At 37.0% G+C, this 19,862-nt stretch overlaps 1 protein-coding gene across 5 annotated transcripts in view; it reads left to right on the top strand.

Annotated features, from left to right (window-relative positions):
* The window catches only part of MAPK10 (mitogen-activated protein kinase 10), a 340,034-nt gene that overhangs the window by 206,043 nt on the left and 114,129 nt on the right, over positions 1 to 19,862 (top strand). The gene's annotated exons all lie outside the window — the stretch shown is intronic.

Raw genomic sequence — 19,862 nt, 5'->3', positions numbered from 1 at the left:
AGCAACCAAATGTATTTAGTATGAACTTATTAGTATAATAATTTTCAGTTTGGTGACTCACAACTATAAGTAAAAATTTAGGGCATGAACTATAAGTATACACGTATATTTATATTTATTTATAAAGGATTTACTTATAACAATATATTTGTTATGTGAATGACTGCTAAATTAATAATATCCATTTAAAAACAAAAACATCCCTTTTAAGAGATGAGATGAAGTTGAAATAAACATTATTTTAAAATAGATTTTGTTTTAAAACTCCCTTTTTCCACTCAGCTGATTTTTCTTTTTTTTCTTTTTTGGTGAAAGAAATCTAACAGGGTACAATTATTTTTCAAACCTTCATTTTATATTTCATAAGATGATTCTAAAATCTGGTTCACTTCAGTTTTAAACATTTTTTTGTTTTTTTAAGACTATTTTTTTAGAGCAGTTTTAGGTTACAGCAAAATGGATAGGAAGGTACAGAGATTTCCCATATATCCCCTGCCCACCTGCACACATAGTCTCCCCCAGTATCAACATCCCCCACAAGAGTGGTACATTTATTACAACTGATGAACCTACACTCACACATCATAATCAACGGAGCCCATAGTTTACATTAGGGTTCACTCTTGGTGTTTTACATTCTATGGGTTTGGACAAATGTAAAGTGACATGTATCCATTATTATGGTATCATACAGAGTATTTCCACTGCCCTAAAAATCCTATATACTCCACCTATTCATCCTTCTCCCTACCCCCAACCCCTGGCAACCATTGATCTTTTTATTGTTTCCATAGTTTGCCTTTTTCAGAATACTGTATAGTTGGAATCAAACAGAATATAGTCTTTTCAGATTGGCTTCTTTCACTTAGTAATATGCATTTAAGTTCCCTTCATGTCTTTTCATGGATTAAAAGTTCACTGAATAGTATTCCATTTTCTGGGTCTACCTTAGTTTATTTATCCATTCATCTACTTTAGCACATCTTGGTTGCTTCTGAGTTTTGGCAATTATAAGTAAAGCTGCTTTAAACATTTGTGTGCAGATTTCGTGTGGACATAAATTTTAATGATTCACTTCATATTGACAACTCGTTTTAAGTTCACTCTCAGTGCTTAGTCAATGCAAATGGCGGAAGTGCCTGGTTGGTGCACTACTAAATCATTTACTAGCATTTAAACCTCATTTATCAAATATACCAATGCTTTTATTGAAATTCACCTAGTAAATTTCCATCTTTCCTAATGTCAATCAGTAGTTGTTTTTGCAATTTGAAGATGGAACATTTTAATATTTTAAAATAATGGGCCAAACCTTTTATTTTGTAGATAAACAGCTAAGTAAATTTTTATTTTCAATTTTTATTCGTTTATTTATTATGGTGCAAGGATGCAGGTGAACCTCTTTGTGACACAAAATAATTTCAAGTTGTGGTAGGCAGAATAATGGTCCCTCAAAGATGCCCAGACCATAATCTCCAGAATTCTTGATATGTTATCTTATATGGCAAAAATTTTGACGTATAACTTTAAGATTAAAGGCCTTAAAATGGGGCAATTATCCTGGAATATCCAGGTGGGACCTATCTAATCATATGAGTTCTTAAAAGTGGAAAGAAAGGCAGAAGAATGGGTCAGAGAGATGCAATGAGAGAGAAGGGATAAGAGATTCAAAACATGAGAGGGACTTGCCTTATTGTTGCTGGTTTTGAAGATACAGGAAAAGTGTCATGAGACAAGGAATGGGGTGGCTTCTAGAAGCTGGGAATGGCCCTCAGCTGCCAATTAGCAAGAAAATGGAGACCACAGTCATACAACCATGAGGAATTGAAATTTGCCAGCAAACCCAAATGAGCAAAGAAACATATTGTCCTCTAGCACTTCCAGAAAGGAACTCAGCCTGCTGATATCTTGACTTTAGCCCCATGAGACTCATGTAGGACTTCTGACCTAAAGAACTGCAAGATAATATATGTTGTTTGAGCAGCTAAGCTTGTGGTGATTTGTTGTGGCATTAATACTAATACACATAGTATAGTAAAGATTCTACTATTAAGATGATTGCTATTCTTCAAAAAGGTGGCACATTGAACTATAGTGTTGTCAAAGGAAGGAGTTCAGGGTGCCTCTGTCAACCCTCCCCAAACTGTGAAATTCCCTTTTTCCTTCCAAGTTGCATCTTTTACCCTAGGTTATATGTGACCAATGCTAAGAGGATAAAGTGTGTTTGGGAGAGACCAATAATAATTATTAGTAAGGTTTAATTTATTTTCTAGATTACAAGATATGTTTATATTTTCTTCTGCATTCTACTGGATGGCTTGGGTACCACTTGGAGAGTGGGAACCCTGTTTAAGAGGTCACTGCATTCATGAAGAACTTTCAAAGAGAAATAGAAAATAAAACAAAACCAAAAATTCTTATGAAGGAGGAGAGATAGGAGATGGAGAAAACAGTGATTCCTAGCTACCTTTTTTAAATGGAAAATTGTAGAACATGATTAAGTTTTTCTAAAATCCTCAGTTTGGATGCTCAAATAGTCATTGGAATTGTTTCATTTTCTTTCAGATAAAACTGCCACGAAAATGAGAACTACTAATAAAAGGAAGTTGATAGACTTTAATGATTCAAAAATAGGCCCAAAGCAACATTTTGCTTAGGAAGTTAACAGATTGTCCCAGAAAGATTTGAAAATCTACTAGTACTAATAATTTTGTAGTATGTTTTATAGGGCATATTGGGCTTCTATTTCTCCTTGTGCAGGATGGATATCTCATAGAAGGTCTTAGGTATAGTAACTGAAATAAACTCCAGTAAATAAAATGTCCTTGAGCAAAATTTTTACTCCAGGCTTACAACAAATTTATCAGCAAATTTGTCAGTAAAAGGACACCTGAATTCCAAAATGTTAGGCTTGGAGTTTCCTGGGATTATTATGAGTCTTTTAGTCAGTAGCTGAGGGAAATAAAACTAGCAAAGATGAAGATGAAGGGGCAGAAATGGGATGGCATGTTCCTCTACCTCATCTTCAGTCTGCCACTCTACCATGGGCACAGATGCCACAATTCCAGCACATTCCTTTCTGGACATGAATATAGTTGTCTCTTCCTCAACCTAACTTTGAGTTATCTTTGTTTACTTATCATAACCTGGGTTTGTAATGTACTATTTTTCTTGAAGATCTATTTTTGTAGTAATTTGTCCGCTCTATCAACCTGCCTTATATTTAATTTCCTTCCTATTGCCTTTTGTCAATGGTGAGTTCATCCACTTCTCTCACACTGAACACCCATCCCCCAGCATGCTTGTAAGATCCACATTTTTCCTCTGTTCATGAAAACTCAGATTTGCATATTTTGAACGTCCCACACAATCCTGAGTATAGTAATTGGGAGAAATGGAAACTCAGTATCTGGGGCACTCAGAAGGAGGTGGAGGGCAGACAATGTGAAACAGATGATTTATTTATTTTACTTTATTTTCTTTAGAGCAGGAATAAGACATGAATGAACCAATTCCAAAAGAGATGCTCATCAGCAATTCTTTTATTTTGGCATATATTACTATAAAATTCTGTGTGTGTGTATTAGAAGGGTTTTTACTTTTCAAGTATAATTGTTGATATATTGGTACTTATGTCACAGAATCTCCATCCTCCTAACTTGTTTGAAATGGATTCTCATTTCTCCTGTTCCAGTTACCTTAAACTTGTTATTGGTTTCTTACACTTTGTTTCCTCTCTTTGGATGGCTTCACTGCTTACTTTTTATCAAGAAAACAAATAGGCAATACTAATATATCTTCAAAAAGAATTCACCATTATCATGCTATTTTTTCATTCACCATGGATGATAGACCAACTATATCAGTATTAAGAATCATTAAATAAAATCTAATATGAAATCTTTTGGAATAAGTAAAAAATTTATTTCTACCACTGAGGAAAAAATGAATATTATCCATTGAAACAAAAAGAAACAATGATTGTTCTCCTCCTCCATGTGAACAAAGAAGTCCTCTATAGTTTCCTAGGTAGGGAATTGTAAAGTGATCTATAAAATGTGTTTTTAACAACAGTAGTCAGGAGCCAGATGAACAAATCATTTCAGAGCATTTTTCTGATCATCAGAAGAGAATCTCACTAGCATTGTTTCTACTACAAGCTTCAGAACAAAAAAAGAATGTAGGAAGAAATCAACAGCAGGGAGTTCATTACCTTCTCTTACTTCCGTCCTGCTGCTGCTTGCCAAACCAAGAAACATTTCTATTTTCTCAATTCTTTCTCCAAAGATGATTTAAACGGACAGTGAAAGTGGTGGCAAAATTCGACGACCAAGTTTAGCAGAGAAAACTTGCAAAGTTTGGTCGCCCCTTAACGGAAAAGAGCTGATTGCAGTTTTAAACGACAGGACGTAAAACCATATTCTTTCTTTCTTGGGCTTGTTCTCTTTGTCATCTACATGTAATTAACTTGTAAGCAGTCCCAATCCAATTTTGCAAGGTGATCTTTTACAAGATATTTATGTCAAAGATGTAAGCTTAATACTGAAAAAGCATAGATTTATAGTGGATTATTGTAAAAAATCTGTACCTGGAAAATTAAATATTTAAAAATAAGATGCTATATACTGTATATTAACTAAACTTTCCTAAAATTCCAGTTAGAGCAGGATGATATAGAAGTAGAAATAATTGCAGTCATAAGATGCCCTGGAAATAATGCAGTGGATTAATTTATCTTAAATTAGATATATATTCATATATGTATATACAAAATGAATGTATAACAAATACATAATTTATAATATATTACATATGTATACATAATTTATATACATACTAACCCAATGGATTAGTTTATCTTAATTGAATTTATATGCTATATATTTTACACACATGTATTTTATGTATATAGGATATAAATTATTTTGTTTTTCACAAAAATTAAAAAAATCATTTCTGGTGAATGTCCTTCAACCAGTGGTCCGTAGCAACAAGCTGCTATACAGATAAACAATCTAAGATTTAAATTGCCAGTCATGTTCAGCAGAACCTTGGGTGTTCACATATTCTTATTCCATCACCTTCCTTTGATAAGTGGATATTGGTGAGTATGGTGAGCCTGCCTAGCAATGTCCTATCAGCCCGGTCAAGTTAAGTGTTAGACAGACTGAAGAGAAGTCTTGAGTTCCTGTACCTGTGGTTTTTTTTTTTTTCTATGTAATATGGGTGTGATCTACATTGAAGGAGGACAGGGATAGAAAACATTCTATAAGAAACATTGTGATCCAGGAAACTTAGTTATAGCATTTTATTTAGTGGGCCCTTCCTTAGCTCAGCATCTGAAACTGCAGCTATATTATCTTTGTACATATGTATACATATGTGTTTGAATCTTGTTTACTCCCAAATAGGATTTAAAGTGATGGAAAAAGATAGATGTGACTTAGTATGCACCTAACATAAGGGATTTGAGGGAAGATGGTAACAGTATCCCTCGGAGTAGAGTCTCCTTAAGAGTAATGATATGGGATAAAGCATATAGTCTAAGTTGTTGACTGAAGGGGTAGAAGGAAAGGGGTTTTCTTTGTGGTTTGTTTTGCTTTTGTTTTTTAAAATGTGGAACATAGTTTGAATCTTTGCCTTCCTATTTCCACATAGTACTAGTAAGTAGAAATACTCTGGGTAAGCCAGAGCGCTCATCAAAAACCAAACCAAACACAACAATCCAACAGAACCAAGAGCCAACCCCCCAAAATCTCTGAATTTGTTCAAATGCTCAAAATAATTACTGATAATAGTGCCAAGTCAAGAGACGTTAGTAGAACAATCACCATCCATGGAATCTTCTTCAAATAATAACAGCTTCTATATGCTTTAAAAAATGGTTTATGGAAAGTCCCCCCTTTTTAATGTGCTCATTTTCATTTAAAAAAAAAGGCATTATTGACTCACTGATGCTTTTAGCCCCTTTTCTCATCTTGGTGATGAATTGGAGCTATTCTATTTAGACTCTGATTTAATCACCCTTGAAGTAATGGCACACATTTACAAAATGACTGGCAAAGGTTAGGAGATATCTGTAGATATACACCAAAACAAAAGAGTTTGAACCTTGGCCATGTTAGGGTATATGATGGAAAGATAGTCAATATCTATTTATTGCTGATTAAGATTGGAAGGGAAATTAACTAAGTAAATTATCTGAATTCTGTAAAATATTTGCACATTTAAATATTATTGATTCAATTACAGATACTTTAAGATACTTTATATTATCATGTTCAGTCATTATAATTATAGATATACTTACACCTTAGAATAATTGAATTTCCCATTGTGCTTTATCAATGATAGTATTTAACATTCAGTCTTTCAGAACCTTGGTTTACTCATCTGTAAAATGGAGATATCAGTATCTTACAGTACTCAAAAAGTATAAAACAAACTATATATATGAAATTGCCATATAAATCTGGTATTGTCATGAATTTTAGTAGATTCAAGGAAGGTAGACTTCATGTTACTCTTTTATATCAATGGAAAATTGCAAAAGGTCAACATGTGTAACCCAAGAAGATGGCTGATTGTAACAGTTGCTTAATCTTCAGACTGTGCATATTGTTTGCATATTGTAGTTGAGAATATGAGTTTTAAAAAATTACTTACCTAATGCTCCATGATTGAGTCAAGAAAAGAAGCATCTGAACCTTTTCATTCCTATCTTTCAATCTGAGTTTCAGTTAACCTAGGATATTTACAATATTTATACAAGTTTTAAATATTAGTTTTTAAATTTGCAACATGGCTACACACACGCAGCTAACCATCTTTAAGCACAGAATTTGGATAGAAGAGTTTTATGGTAATGAGGTTGATGGTACAAAGAGAGATGGTGAAATCATCCAGAGGGTGATCAGACTTCCTGAATAACACAAGAGACCTGATCAGTGGGTCCTGAATGATGATTTTATTTTGTTTCTGGAAACTTCCATGATCCTGTGGTGCATTTCTCTTCTTAGAGTTCCTAACGAGCCATTACGCTAAAGGATGCAGCTTTACTCACACGTTTCCATTTATCCTCTGACCAGGGGCCATGATTACCGTCTGATCCACATCTGGAATATCAGCACATTTTGTATCCTTGTTATTTTCCATTAATTTTACAATTTAGACCTTTTATTACAAACTTATTTATTTTTTAATTAAAAATTTTTCAATTATGGTTTACTACAGGATTTTTTTTAAGGATATTTTTAATGTATGTTTTTAATTTCAACCTTCTTGATATAAGGAGCATTGAACTTCAAATAATGCCTTTTGTATTGGTAAGACAGTTGAGCCTGTAATGGTCCAGTGTAATAAGACAGAATAAGACACTGTATTCTCCTTCCATATTTCACTGTTATTCTTGGCCTTGTTGCATAGCACAAGCCCCAAATATTTACTTACTGTATTACTTGATTGGTGATTAAGACTTGTAAATATCACCTTTTTTCCTTCACAGAGAAAATGTGGCTCTGAGCAACCATGGGTAGGAGTTTAGTAGCAGTATGTTTACAGGGGAAAAAATTATATAAATTCCATACTTCTGTTTGTTAACCATAAGGTATGTATGTGTTCATCAATGCAATAACTGATGCTGAAGGGGTTGGTCGTCTATAATATTAAAAACTATATTTGGTTTTGCAATGTATTATGGACATTTATTCTGAATTCTGTCTTTCTTTAGCAAATTTGTAATCAATTTATATCATTGTAGTTAAAATTGACAGCAAGAGTTTGTAGCCCAGAAGCATTTTTGTTGGCAGAAGGGAAAAATAGTCATTTAAATTCCATAGATAATTATTCACTTATAGATGACTGAGTCTTCTCTGTAAATCAGTTATTGATATAAGTGCTAATGTCCTTATCAGGAGAAATAATTAGTAAGTAAATTCTATTTTTTCAGTTTTGACTTCAATCCCAAAGATAAAAAGTTTGTGACACTAATTCTTATTTCTTTTAGGACCTGTCTTCTAGGGCAGCGGTCCCCAACATTTTTGGCACCAGGGACCGGTTTCCTGGAAGACAATTTTTCCACGGATGGGGTTGGGGTGGAGGGAGGGGGCGTGGTTCAGGAGGTAATGCCAGCAATGGGGAGCAGTAGATGACGCTTCGCTTGCTCGCCCGCCGCTCACCTCTTGCTGTGCAGCCCAGTTCCTAACAGGCCTCGGACTGGTACTGGGACCCCTGCTCTAGGGCATCAATAGGTATTTTTATTGCAAAAATAAAGTTAGTTTATGCTTCATGAACTCTTTTGCCAGATGCATGCATTCTGATTATTAGGATTAAAGTGCATTCATGGTTATAATTTTTTTAAAAAACTGGAAACCCAAATATAAATACCTAAAAGCTTAATCCTGCACTATCCTGCATTTTGGGAAAGACAGCATTCCTCATGGAAAGGAGGCAATGTCTTCAGTTAAATTAAATTATGCTAAATAACAGATGGCAATTGTTGCTCCTCAGATTCCAGAAATCATTCTCATTTACTACTCTGAGACCTGTCCATTCTATCTGTAGATTAAGATGATTTAAAAAAAAGAAACAAAAGGAGAGCAGGTAGGTGATATAGATAGTGTAACTAAAAATACTAAGGCTTCGAGGAGCTTTTTATAAAGCTCAGAGGAAAGGTACTTTGTCCCTGTCTTCTACAGAGTCATGCTTCTGGCCCGTTACAGCATCATGTTCTGTTTATAGAGTCTGAGCTGTCTTGCTAATCATGGATTTGAACATAGAAGCTGAGGACAAAGGAAGACGTCTTTTAGAAGTTCGAGTGACAGCCCTATCATCCCCTGGTTCTGCTCTCTATTCCTGGATTTGTTAAATTTATTTAAAATATTTGACCTTGTCAAGTGAATTTCACTTTACATGTCCAACGTTCTGAATCCGGCATTGAACCATTTCATTTAAGTTTTTTTGTATGATGGGGTTGTCAATCACCATCAGAGAGGGAATTTAGCCACTTCGTTTAACATGGGGTTTCTTTTCTTTAAAGAGATGTACTTAAGAGACCTCTTAGCTGTGCTCTTCTTCATCTATATTCACCTTTATTTTTTATCATTAAAAATGTTTTCCACATTTTTAATATTTTAATATATCTATTCATAAAGTCAAGATTTTACTTCCAATCCAGGGATATACAATGCCAAATATATTTAAAAATTTTTTCTTTGGCTCACCTGGGACCAGAAAATATGGCTGGGGAAGGTGTGCCCTGCACCAGGACACATGGATGGGGGAGTGTGTAGGGGCGGAAACCCAGGCTGCCCTTCACCTGCACAGCAGCGTGCCCGGGTCGGGGTGTTCCCTTTATCCTGAGGAGCTACGTTTTCCTAATTCACACATCACACCTGAGCTGCTATTGAATGAATGAACTTTAGATTTCAGGTGACCGAGGAGAGAAACTCAATTTATCTAGCAAAAATACTAGTTGGAGAGTAACTAGTATGCAGTGGAAATCTAGTAAGTTTAGGATGTTAAATAATTCACTGGCACGGGAATGTAAGAAAATGGAAGGGAAGAGGGAGCCCAGGAAAATTAAAAGCCAAATTGTCACATGTTAATGCTGTTCCTTCTCTCACCTCCTTTCTGTCCCTGTATCTCCTTAAAGACATCAGTCTTTCAAGGCATCCCTGTTCTCTGAGTCTGTCATTCTCCTGCTGGATTAACATATTTCCTATTTAGCCTGAAACCATGAAAATAATTTCACAGTCTCAGAGGCTCTCTATTTTCTTACCACTCTATCTTCTGCAGCTCTCTGTTTTTTCCAAACCCTCATCCAGGGCAGCCCAACTGGCTGTTTTCTCTGCTCCTGCTGGAGCCTGAGCCCAGCTGGAGAAATCACAAAATTATGCTGACTTCCTCCATTATAAGTTTATGAGCCTCATCCTCAGCCGGGCCCTTGTTGCTGCTTAGCAATCCTTTTACTTATGTGTCTCATCAGCCCCCTACCTCATTTCCCATGATAGCTGTTACAATCCTTTTATAACCTTAATTGCAAGCTCCTAGTTCCACTTCACCCACCCTATGCTTTGCGGAAGTCTTGCTTCCTACTTCCTGGAGAAAACAGGTGGCCTCAGTCAGGCATGTGAGCTCTCAATTTCCCCTTCCACCTCCTAACTCTGTCTGCAGTCTTCCCTGCCCAGTTAGCTCCTCCATGAGAGGCTCTGGAGGTGGGCACCCACCAGTGTTCTTAATTCCATCCCCTGCCCCTGGGGTCTGTCAGTGGTTCTCTGTCTCACTTCAACTGTCTCTTCTCCAGTAGCTTCTTCTGCCCTGATGGTAGAAGACCTTCCATCCAATTCTTATGTAAAAAAAGTTATTTAGCATGTGCTTGCCCCTCAAGTTTGCCCCTCTTTGACTCTCTTTCCTTCATCATCAAACTTCTGGATAAAGTAGTCTGAATTTAGTGCTTCCGCATACTATTTAAATTCTCATTTCACAGACAGTCCCAGTTCTATTACCATCATCCCTCTGATGGAGTAGGTTGCTATGGAGAAGGCTATCATTGACCCCTAAATGGCTAATAATCGACTGACTTCTTTTTCAGCCACCATTTATTTACTTCTCTGTAACGTTTGGGAATATTAAGTATTCATTGACTTCTTCTCAAATGTCATTTTCCTTTGATTTTCAAGCTAGGAATTTTCAAAATCTGCCCTTTGTTTGGAATTGGATGAACTGGCCAGCACATGAAGGGCAGCATAACATAGTGGTTAAGAATGCAGACTCTGGAGCCAGACTGCCAGGTTGGGATCTTGGCTTACTCTTACCTGTGAGTGTCCTCAGTTACTCCATCTGAAGATGGGGCTAATAGAAATATGTATGTATAAAATTGTTGTTAAAACAAACTAAATTAGTTAATACAGTGCTTGGCTTTAGTAAGTAGCCAATTCATGTTAGTTTTCATTAGTGTTAGCTGGCCTGGGTCATGGCCATTTTCTGAGATTGGCTAGATAGAGAACTGTCTTTGATAGTTCAATACTCAGCAAGATAGTAAAAGAATTCAATCCAAAGCTCCTGAAGGCAAGATTGGAATCAGGAGCCAGAGTAAAAATGAGCTAGAAAGGTGAGTACTAATTCTAACTCCTAATGAGAGGGAGATTCTAAATGAGAGATAGAGGCAAACGCCAAGAACCAGTAGAGAACTAGATCAAAGTGGGAGAAATTTGGGAAGAATGGAATGAAACTAGGACAAGTGTCATGAATATTATTGGCTGGTGGGTGAGTGGCAGTGATGTTAAACTGGGTTGAAGCCAGCTGTTTCCTGGTTCCTTCCTACTTCTATAACCAAGAATTATCTGTCTCTTTTATTGGTCATCTTTCTCTACTCTTCAAATATTTGTATGCTTTAAATGTTCTTCCGCCTTTGGCTTTTCATTTCCCTTCACAGTTCAACGCCTAAAGTCTTCCACGTTTATATCATTCTGGCTACACCTTATCTCTTTTTTTTTTAATCGACATAAAGGATATTTCAATGATCCACTTCAAATATACATTTCTATTGAGGTATAATTGCCATATAGCAGTATATTAGTTTCAGGTATACAGCATAGTGATTCTATATTTGTGTATATTGCGAAATGATCATCACAGTAAGTCTAGTTAACATGTGTCACCATACATAGTTACAAAAAATTTTTTTCTTGCGAGGTGAATTTTAAGATCTACTCTCTTAACAACTTTCAAATATGCAATACAGGATTATTAACTGTGGTTAAAAATGTAGGTCATCTATTCAGTGATCTGAGGAGCCAGGCTGATGAAGGCTCTGCCATATTCACCTTGTGGCATCTAAGGTCTCCAAACAGCGGAAGGGGGTAAAAGCATGGAGGAACTCTTATTGAACAGACCCAGAAGCGGTGTGCTTTCCTCTGTTTACAGTCCACTGGCCAGAGCTGTTGCACGGCCACCCCTAACTGTTGAAGAGGCTGGAAATGTCATCTAGCCGAGTGCCCAAGAAGAGGAAGGGGACTAGGATTTGCAGTCCCTATTTTAAATGTCTATCACCCCTCTGAATCCAATGTCAGTACCTCTCTGATATGCTTCCACATCATCCTGTATTTTTTTTATCAATCATCATCACACTATTTTTTTGTGTGTGTGTGGCTGTGTTGGGTCTTCGTTTCTGTGCGAGGGCTTTCTCTAGTTGCGGCAAGCGGGGGCCACTCTTCATCGCGGTGCGCGGGCCTGTCACTATCGCGGCCCCTCCCGTTGCGGGGCACAGGCTCCAGACGCGCAGGCTCAGTAGTTGTGGCTCACGGGCCCAGTTGCTCCGCGGCATGTGGGATCTTCCCAGACCAGGGCTCGAACCCATGTCCCCTGCATTGGCAGGCAGATTCTCAACCACTGCGCCACCAGGGAAGCCCCATCACACTATTTTTATATTGTTTCTTTATAGTGTCTCATTTCCCACTAGACTCTAAGCTCTTACAGGCGGAGACTGTCAAGCTTGCTCCCAATTGTGTCTCTAAAGCTTAGCACAGCCCTGGCTTAGAGCAGGCACTTAATAAGTATTTTCTGCTGTTAAACTTCCTGTTTTCTCTTCTTCATCTCCTTTTTACTCCCCAGCTCACTGGAGTCCGCTTCTGTGCACCCTACTCTGTGGGAACTGCTTTCGCTAAGTTCCCAGTAACCAATTCCAAAGACAGCAAGCACTCTTGGATCTCTGTCCTCTTCGGTTTGGCACTTGTCACTTCATTTTGGTACTCTCCTCTTGAAGGTTTACCTCTGAGTTTTTCAACTCTACCTTCTCAAATCTTATGTGGACTCCTTTTCCCTAAAATTGGCATGCACAAGGGGGCTCTTAAGTGTTAAGGGCTTGCGACCTTACAGATAAAGGAAAGAGTATATTTTTAAAAACAGGAAAGTCTGTGTACCCCATCAGAGAGGAAATGCTGGATGCTGGAGGTTGGGTGTGCGGAGAGGAAGAGTGAGAGAGAGAGGTCTAGAGAAGCAAGAGAAGAGGATAGAGACAGAGATGTAGAAACAGAAATAGCGAGAGAGAAACAGGTGACAGATGCACAAAAGGAAGAGGAAGAGTGGAGATGGAGAGACATAGGGACACAAAGAGGCCGTTGAGAGACACCCAAAGAACAGACAGAGACAGAGAGACTGAAGATACCAGAAAATGACAACACATTTGTTAGAGAACAATTTCTGAGGAAGCAGGAAGATACTAATGGGATTAGCTTTAAAAAGAGGCAATAATTCTTCATGAAAGAGCAAAATTGAGAAAAATGCGTTTTCTTTCTTTTGTTTACAGAGAACTGTGTTTGATATATTGTGTAACATTTCTTCACTAACGTTGCTTTACTCTCAAACAGAGGTAGAGATTTGAATGGACAAAGAAGTCTTTTGACCATGCGGCTACATATGAAAAGGCAATTGAAAGGAAAAGTAGGACAAAAGAGAATACCATTAGTCACAGAGCAATTCTTATAAAATTGACACTTCACTGTGTCTTTGCACTTTGAGGAGGATGAAACTTATTGGTTGAAGTGCCTTATTATTAATACCTTCTCTTTTGGTAAATATGGTAATAGGTAGGGAATAGAAACATAGACTCAGCTACCATGTCCATAGCAGACAACTTATCTAATGGTGTTCATAGATCTCTGCTTCTTTTATAGCTGATTATAAGTTTTTAACATCTATATTTACTTGTTTTGTCCTGGAAGCAAACATGAAGTTTCTAGATCAGAGGCAGAGTATTATTACTTACAACAACAACTGCATCAGTTACCTATGTCCCCTTCTCCCCTTTCAGGGCTATGCTATAAAAGCCAATTGTTATCCTGTACATGCAAAGGGGTTTTTACACTACCAAGAAGAAGAAATTATGAACCTCAGAGTTTGTATAGGAAATGCTACACAGCTGCAGTCTCCTCCTTCTGAGAGGGAGGGAGGGAGGGGGAGAGAGAGAGAGAGAGATCTAATATCCCCAGGAGCAACAAATCTTCTCCAGGAACAGAAAGGAAAGGTCCCTATTTTACAGTCCATTGGAATGTAAAAGGATGGCTCTGGGTTTCACTTGCTTTGAAATATAAACACATTTTTCTCTGGATGTCTCTGTTTATTCACTCTTTAATTTCCAGGATTTGTGCTTTAACCAGGTTCCAGTTTTCTTTGCTCAGAAAGCCCTAATAATGCAGAAACATTAAAATACCTCTATGAAGTACATACTACTATTTACATTGATAATATAAAAGTCCAGCCTTATAAAGAAATAACATTTCTGGAATCAAATAACTTTGTAAAATAACTATTTAAAAATAAGTGTTTTGCCGTTAAAAACATGCTTGTTTTTAACAATCCTCATTTAACTAGAATGCAAGATCTTTTACTACTTTAATTAAATTAATTTATAAGTGCACATGATGTGGCTATATATATAAACTTATTGTTTTGGGTGCATAAATAAAAATAACCCCTTTAAACACACCAGAAGAAAAGAGACCAGTGATTTGGTCCCTCTTTACAAGGGACCAAATTTAATTTAGTTTGGGACACAATAATAGCACAAACAATGTGGTTGAGATTCAAAGTTATTTTCATCCAATTTAACACACTTAGCACATGATAACTATTTTCCTTGGTTATCAAAAAGCATGTCAGAGGAGCTTAAACTTTTGCCAATATAAGACTTTTTAAAATATGAAATATATCTTTGGAGAATTGGAAGAATGTGCATTAATAAGATTGAAAGGGAAAGCTATTCTTTACTTTTGTTTCCATGTCTATTTCCTCATAGTGTGATGATTTGCCTCAACGTCAGGACCCTCATGTATTTCATTGAATTCACTTATTTATTTATCACCTATTATGTTCCAGGCACCATGCTAGATGCTGGACCTACTGTCATAAGGAAAAGTGGATATTTCCAAATTGTTGTCTAGTACATAGGATCCAGTTCTTTATATCTGTGTTAGATAGGATATACCTAAAGATACCCTAACAAAGATACACAAAGTATAGTGGCTTAAACACTGCTTTCTTCCATAAAAGTCTGAGCTGCTAAATGGTTCCAGGGGGTAGGGCAATTCTGTTTCACAAGGTGATCCTGAGATCCTGATGAATCTTAACAATGTTGTTCTTGCCCATATGGCCAAAGCCACTAGGGTCACATTCCAGTTTGTGGGAAGAAATGAAAAGCAAGTGGAAAGCAAGCAACTGATGTACAAGGATACAACCCAGAAATTGTGTTTCGTTCTGTTCCCATCCATCATCCTAATCACAAGTTACATCTGGCTGCAAGGGAAGCTGGAAAGTATGTTTTTTGCTGAATACCATGTGCTTATCTAAAGTAGGGAGGTTCTTATAACTATGAGAGGAAGAGGATGGATTTTAGAACATTGCTCTCTGAAATAGTCAGTCTTCAGTTTCTGGATCTGATGACTGATATCCAGTTCCTCTTCTTGTTCATCTGACTTTGACTTGTCGGCCCTGCTTCAAATCAGTGTGGGTTTTAGTTCTTGATCCCTCTAAGCTGCGTTCTACCAAGCTGTGTTATATGGATTAGAGCCAAGTGATTCTCAAGAATGCCACAATGTAACATAAATTACATGATAAATAAATGGATTAGTATCCTGCTAGTCTGATGCAATCACCCTGTCTCCTTCACCCTGTTTTCCTAAAATCTTCCACACTGTTTGGAACACAAGAGGCACTGAATGAATAATGAACAAATAAATGGCATGTAGTATAGTAGTGGCTCAACTTATGGTCCTATTTTTTCTTATTTTGTTTTTGTTCAGCTCTGTGAATCACATTATTGGGGACAGGAAGAGAACCAGGCATAGGGCTTTGAATGTTTAGGGTAAGAGTTATTGCTTGCATTTTTTTAATCTTCTGTTCTATATTAACTATCCAAGATATTTGAGGACAATCATATACTTAAAACATGTGAAATTATAGAAAAGAAACATATCATCTAACTGCCTATTTTACAGATAGAAAACTGGGGCCTAGATAGAGAAATGTCTGCCAGTTGTCATATGTTATTTATATTAGAGCCTTTTGACTTTCAATTCCTTGTTCTTTTTAATATCACATTGATCCATTGATTCTGAACTTTTAAGTGCCTGATAGCTGGCAGGCACACAAAGGCTCATACTCTGAGGCTCATACTCAAATCAGCTGCCTCTAAACCAAGTGCACCTTCTTCGTCCTTAGTAGTTCTCAAAGTGTGGTCCCTTGGCCTGCAATATCAGCATCCAACCTCCTGGGAACTTGTTTGAAATGCAAATTCTTGTGTTTCACCCCAGACCCAGGAACTCAGAAACTCTGAGACCCCAGCCCAGCAAAGTGGGTTTTAACAAGCCCTCCAGGTGATTCTGATGCTCACTCAAGTTTCAGAGCCACTATCCTGCTTTGACAGGACAGCACACAACATATATTAAGACATTGTATGGTATAGACACCCACCACCAACGTTACCAATTATTGAGTGCCTATGATATGCCATTCTCTGTGTAGATACTCTATGTATCTAGTCTCATTTAATCGTCACAATAGACTGGCAAAATTGTTAATATCATCAGTATTTCATAAATGAGGAACTAAGGCTTAGTGAGGTTAAGTTGCCCCCTAACCCACACACCCAAAATCAGACAGTGGAAGGGATGAGGTTTTTTTTCCCACATAATTTTATTTTTTTGGACAATTTTTTTTATTTTTTAAAATATTTATTTATTTATGTATTTATTTTTGGCTGCTTTGGGTCTTTGTTGCTGCACACAGGCTTTCTCTAGTTGTGGTAAGCTCATATTGTCTAACTCCAATGACCATGTGTCTTCTAAAGCACTGTTTTAAAATATATATATATGAATAATTTACTCATTGAGCATTATGGAAAATAAGAATATTTGATATTTGAAACACAAAGTTTTCAGGACCATGAACTGCTTTCAATTTTCCTCTAGTTGTAATGTGTTCCTTAAGATGCTGCTTCGAATTTTAACAGCCTTCTTTTGGTTGATATTGCTGGTATATACAAAATAATATTTTGCCACAAAAACTTGTCAGCTTTCTTTAAGTAATTTGCCTCCTCTGTTTTTGCTGTTTGTAGAACTTGGTGAGTGGTCTGGTAGAGACAGGTGTGGAACCTTCACAGTTGATGTTTCTCCCAGAAGGCACTGCTTGAGAATTGCCTCATGACCCTTAAGAAATGGGCTTCATCCTGAGTATGTCCGAGAGTCTACATGGCCAGAAATATCCTAGTTTCTCCAAATGAAGGGAGACTTGACTCTGAAATAAATTAAATACTCTTTATCCTGTAGTTCATCATTCCCAAATGACTGGGGGGCCAGTTGACCTGTCTCTTCTCAAACAGTTACTGATACACAGAGATACCTGAGTGCGTAGAGTATAGATGGTGAAACCTTAATACACTTTCTTACTTGACCTTTTACTTTTGGAGAGAGTGAGTCATGAATAAACATCGCCCCTTAATAATTTACCTAAAGTGAGTGGCTCTGGTTAGGGCTAAGAGGAAACTCTGGAGACTGTTTCTGTAGAGAAGTAAGATTTTTCCAGAGAAGCAGGATATATGTATATCTGCTATACCTATATATATTTGTGTGTATATATATATTAGAGTGTGTCTGAAATTTTGTAACTAATTCAGTTCTTTTAACATTGTGTAGGCAAAAACCTATATTTTGGGGTTCGTTATATTCATTACATGTTTACTTTGCATTTTTTGTAAACTTTTGGTGATGAACATTTAAAAAAATCATTCCCCTCAGTATTACATATTTCTTTAGCATCACAATTTGAATTAATTTTATCACCCACCTGAAGTTCCCTTCTTTTTGAATGGCAGTTTGTAGATTAAAAAAACAAACACCAAAGGGATCTGGATTTAAAATCTGTTTGGGTTTGCACAATGCCATTACCATATATATTAGCTGAGTGACATAGGTAGGTTACTTACAATCTCTGATCTTCATTTTCAATGTCAGTAAGGGAGCATAAAAAATGCCCAGCACAATCTTTGGATGTATAGTAGATATTTAATTCCTGTAATTCCCTTCTTAACTATGGCAAAAAATTATGACAAACAAAATGGATTTCCTCCAAAAAACTAAAGGAACTAGCAATATTTTCATTTTTTTTCTCCCAGGAAAATAAAAATCCTACAGATAATTTTGAGGAAACAATGCTATTCAATGAAATAACTATAAAAATAATAACATATATGTCATTTATTATGTTAATTGATCTTTTCGGTTGGAATCTTTAACACTTTTATTAACTGAAATAGAAGGAGAAAAAAAACTTCCAGTAGTATATTTTAGGATTGACCTATCCTTGGGCTCCAAAAGGGCAGGATTGGATACAGACTCTCTGGAAGCAACTGAATTGCTAAATTTGGGCAGTTTGTATTGATATTTGGGTCCATCTATTGATGCTTCAAAATAGTGACTTAATTGGGAGTCCTAAAACAAAGGAGCAAAGCAGATAATCTAGCTAAATTATCTGGGTCATCAAAAGGATGAAATTCCTATTACTTTCTTGGTAGTTTGCTTGTAATCCCTTCATAATTGAGTTTTGTTTTTTCCCATGGGACAATTAAAATCGAGATGCTTAGCTTCTCTTTGTCCTTGTTCCGTGTCACAAATTGTAATTGATTTAGAATGAAGTAAAAACTCGTTGATGAGCAAGGAGACCTGGATGACTAAGTTCACTACTAAAACTTTTTGACTTGAGTTCTGTCTTGGTCACCTCAGGCTGCTGTAACAAAATACCATAAACTGAGTGGCTTTTAAACAACAGAAATTTGTTTCTCATAGTTCTGGAGGCTAGAAGTCCAAGATCAGGTTGTCTGCATTGGTCAGGGTTCAGTGTCTTGTGAAAGCCTGTTTCCTAGTTCATAGATGGCTGTCTCCTCACTGTGTTATCACATGGTGAAAGAGGAAGCAAGCTCTCTCAGGACTCTTGTAAGGACACTAATCCCATTTAAGAGGGCTCTATCCTCGTGATCTCATCTAATCCTCATTACCTCCCAAAGATCCCACTTCTTAATACCATCATGTTAGGAGGTAGGGTTTCAACATATGAATTTGGGAGGGGGTACATAAACATTCAGTCCATAGCAGGTCTGTGGTGGATACACACTGAGGTAACCCCCAATGAGTCAAACCCTTGTATAGCCCTCTCCTTCTGGGTGCAGATGGAACCTGTGTCTTACTTCTAGTCAGTAAGTATGGAACAGGTGATAGGAAGGATAATCGCTTCCTTGATTAGGTTATAAGACTCCACCTTATGAGACTGAGTGAGAGATTCTGCTGCCGGCTTTGAAGGAGTGAGCCCATGTGGTAAGTGGGCCATGAGCCGATGACCTGGAGGTGGCCTTCAAAAGCTGATAGGAGCCTCGGGCTGGTGGCTAGCAAGAAAATACAGCCCTCTGTCTTACAACCACAAGGGACTGAATTCTTCCAACAACTATGTAAACTCAGAAGAGGATCTTGAGCTCCAGAATGTTTCTTTAGCTTTCAGACACCTTGACTGCACCTTGATTGTGAGACCCTGAGCAAAGGATCCAGCGAGGCTATGCAAGCATGGACTCCGGACCCACAAAAACCCTGAGCTAATAAATGTTTGTTATTTTAAACCATTAAGTTTGGGATAATTTGTTATGCAGCCTGGAAAACTAATGCAAGGTCATCTCATTTGCCCTCTCAGGCTTCTTCAGTTAATCCTCATAAGTAGATGAGATTCTTGGAAGGATGATGTCTTGGAAATGTGTCAAACATACCTACATTCCCATGTCTGGAGGATTTTAGACAAGTTTATGTCTAATGGCTATTGAGTTATTA

This window comes from Balaenoptera physalus, assembly GCF_965194825.1.
Source record: "Balaenoptera physalus genome assembly, chromosome: 5".
Classification (NCBI taxonomy): Eukaryota; Metazoa; Chordata; class Mammalia; order Artiodactyla; family Balaenopteridae; genus Balaenoptera; species Balaenoptera physalus.
Note: the sequence above shows the minus strand (reverse complement) of the source record. Positions and strands in the feature narration are given on the sequence as shown.